The sequence below is a fragment of the Gallus gallus genome, chromosome 2 (assembly GCF_016699485.2).
Source record: "Gallus gallus isolate bGalGal1 chromosome 2, bGalGal1.mat.broiler.GRCg7b, whole genome shotgun sequence".
In the NCBI taxonomy this organism is placed as follows: Eukaryota; Metazoa; Chordata; class Aves; order Galliformes; family Phasianidae; genus Gallus; species Gallus gallus.
In genome coordinates, this window is record NC_052533.1 from 89,267,241 (window position 1) to 89,270,984 (window position 3,744).

General features: G+C 41.1%; 1 long non-coding RNA gene across 1 annotated transcript; it reads left to right on the forward strand.

Moving 5' to 3' along the window:
• The first annotated feature begins 695 nt into the window (after positions 1-695).
• LOC121110097 lies at positions 696-1,836 on the forward strand. The gene is made up of 2 exons (XR_005857907.1): positions 696-1,141; positions 1,567-1,836. It is a non-coding gene; the product is annotated as an uncharacterized LOC121110097 (long non-coding RNA).
• The last annotated feature ends 1,908 nt before the right edge of the window (positions 1,837-3,744 follow it).

Below are 3,744 nucleotides of genomic sequence, written 5' to 3' on the forward strand. Positions count from 1 at the left end.
AAGAGATTCAAGGCACTCATTTTTCCAGTTACTTAAAAGCAGTGAATCTTTGCACAACTGCAAAACTATTTCAAAACTAAAAACATATTATTTCTAGAAACATCTCATTTATTACGGCATATAATTCTGCTTAATGTGGGGGTTATTTTAAAAGCTGTCTAGTAACTGCCTGGCTCACCAGTGGCAGCATGATTTCTTCACCTGCCAGAGGAAACAGAATTTGGGACTGCTCTTCTGTGAACACTGCTCATGAACAAGCACATGTAAATGAATACACGCACTCCCTTCTCCTCCTGCAACACCCATTCTCTGCAGATGTGCACACATGCACAGAAGAAAGCCTTGGAGGATGGTGGAACAGGTCGTCAAGAGAAGCTATAAAATCCCCATCCTTCAAGATTGTCAAAACTCAGCTGGAAAAGGCCCTGTGAAATCTCACCTTTCTCTGAGGCCTACCCTGTTTTGAGCAAGCAGTTAAAGTTAGTTCCACTGATGTACTCCCTCAAACAGGTTCTTCTGCATGTTATATGGCAGAGTGCTAAAACAGGGTGGCTGTGCATAGAGCTGACTGGGCAGGACTCTCTCAACATGCTCAAGCAAAATGCAGAAGCAGTGAAGACACCAAGCACTACATCACAAGGGGAATGTTCACACACAGGTTCCAGGTTCTGGTCAACCCAATCCATTGGGAAGTTCTTAAAGGACTTGAATGAGGTATCAGGTGATGGATAGGTACTCTGAATACGGGAATAATTCCTGATGAGGTGTTTTAATAGCCTTGTTTTCATTTCTGAAATTCCCTCTAACTAGATGCTTATCAATAGAATTTGGACTCCGTGTCTCACAGCTTATTCTTAAGTAGATCTTTTGGCCATAGATAAATTAAATAACTCAGGTGCATCAAAGGACTGTATTTAGCACCAAAAAGTCTTGGTTGGTAAAATGCCTTTGTAAGCTTCTTTATAACTCAAATAACTTTATATTAGCATATTTCACTTTCGATGACCTTCAATACTCTCTCAGGATCCTGGAAGACAGATGAAGACTGGATTCAACAAGATTACCAAGTTGGATAACTATTACTGCTCGGAGCAATTATGAAGCCTATCACTTCTATTACCATCTTCCACAGTGTTACAAGGTCTTTTATACAGTTTGGTTTCCAATTATTTTCTGGTGGTTTTTTTTTTTTTTTTTTTTTTTTTTTTATTGAGACTGTACATGAGGATGCTTTGCTGCTAAGCTTTCATACAATTCTATCAGTTCATTGATCTCACAAGTCAACACCTTCTTTTCTGCTAAAATGCTTTCATGTTGTTCTGCCTCTTCCTAGTTCAGCTTTTCCATTTGGATTTCCTAGTGTTTCTTCTGTTTTTTCTGGCAGCTTCAAATGCTTCTTGGTCTTCTTGGCCTGGTTGGATGGGGCCCTGGGCAATCTGATGTCATGCCTGATTTAGGGGTTGGCAACCCTGCCTATGGCAGGGGGGCTGGAACTGGATGATCTTTGAGGTCCCTTCTAACCCAAGCCTTCTACAATTCTATGATTTTCCAATGCGTCTGACCTAGATTAGACTTCGATGTGACAAGAGGAGGTCAAGGAGGCAGAAGTACTGAGATCACAAGGAAACTGTCTTTTGTCTGTGATGCAGAAGATGAGGTACACGTTGCTACGAATGGCACTTCCTCTCAGCCCTTCTGGAGACAGTCATAAGGATAGGAATATCACCTTTCGATATCTGAGCTGTATGCTTGAATTTTCTTTTCACATCTCTCCAGTTTCAAGAAGAACCCAAGTGAATCACGCTGTCTGGCTATAAAAAGAGAAACTGAAAGAAATGTCAAATGTCACTGTGGCTTTTTCACGTTATCATTCAGTTGTTCAGACAGGAAGTAGGCCTGCATCCTACTCACCAGAGCAGACAGGAGAGACAGCTGCCTCCAGAGTCTCTTTACCAGGAGGGACTGCCCCTTTCGGAGCAGGGTTGTTTCCTTTTCTTTTAAACACAGTTTTGTTTCAGACCTCTGTTCTGCATATGTGACTTGCCCTCCGGGCTTTTTAGAAGATTCCACAGGTAAAAGGCAACTTTTCAGGGTGTCCTGTCTGCTGAAATTTGGTCTCATTTCCATTTCAATCCAGATCTTAAGACATACTCATCTACTCTCAGATGACAGGGAATGGTGGAGATGAAAAATATTTCATTTTATGTTTGGAAGCCTGATTCTCATCTCAACGCAATAATTAGTAACAGTACCATTGAAATCCACAGTAAATGAGCTTAAATAAAAAAGCTCAGAATACATTAATACTTAAAGTGAAGGAATAAAGCAGCCTGTCAAGATGGGCTCAGATTTCTTCTTAAGCTAGGTCAGTGAAAACATTTCACACTCACACTTTCCTGCCACTCAGAGTAAGTGGCAGCTGCAGATCCCCCATGGATATTTGTTGCCCCAACTAAACTATGAGTATGTATTTTTCACATCTCAAATGACCCGTTGGTCGTTCTGCAGTCAAATTCTTGCATTCTATTCACAAATGCACTCCTACTTTGTAAGGTTCAAAACCTGCATGCAGTACAAAAGCTAAAGAACCTGGCAACTTTAATGGATACGTCATAGTCTTTGGGTTAAAAAGAGTTGCAAAGAGGTAAAGCAGGCCATGCAGATAGTAGCAGAATCACCTTCTCACATGCACGATTGACAGCTAGAAAACAACCAGGAATCCTCAGGGGAGGCAGTTATTTCTTCTCTTCAGGAAGACTGAGAGTTGCTGCTTGCTCCAAATCATCCTCTTTCTAGAGACTGTGGTGTAAAAACAAAGAGACCAGTCACTGGTTAGACCAATGGTATCTTCAGTGAATGCCCTCTTTGGTTTTGGCCTTCCTTTAATGCTGAGGTTGGATTTTCACAGGCATAAATAAATTCCTATAGATTTGAAAGTAGTGCCCAATGAGCCTGTACTGGTTCTTGCAGTAGTTGACGATAGGTTTCCGAGCTTGGAGTCTTGATATGTAAAGGATGCTCATGACTAGCTCACATTGTCTCTCGTTGGCTAACAGCATAAAGAGAGGACATGGGTCACTTAGTGCTATCACAGACGAAGGCCTCTGACATGAGGCATCCCCCAGATATCCACCCTGTTGTCCATGCACTGAGCTTTGTTAGTGAGCCCATGCCAAAGCTCAGGCTTAGAGAATTACCAGCTTTCTGAAAGAACAGCATTATAACAGTGCAGACAAAGCACTCCTATGTGCTTTGTGCTGTGCAAACTGAGACCAAGTGGTAAATGTGTCAGTTTAGGAGTGTTTTGGATTCAAGAAGCAATGGAATGTCCTTTATATCTTTCGTAATAAGAGTCTGTTTGGATTAAAATGATCTCCATGTAAGCAAAAAAAAAATTACCAGCCTTCCCATTTCAAAGCTGGCAGGGCTTCTTACACAGGCCTCTATTCAAACAGTGTAGGGGAAGAGGAATAGGGGACTTTTTTGTTTAATTCAAATGACGTGGTGTGTATTTCTAACTTAAAAAGCAAGACAGAAAATGAACTCTGTCTGAGGCAAAAGATTTAGAAGAAAAAGGAAAGTATGAATGTAGGATGCTGTCTGAACACAAAGGCAAGGCAAATGAACACTTCTAGTCATTGACAGAACATGCATTTTTATGAGTGTTAACAAAAATTTGGTTTGATGATTCCTATAATGACATCCCAGCCAATACAGCTGGTCTACAGGCAGAAAGGAAGCAAG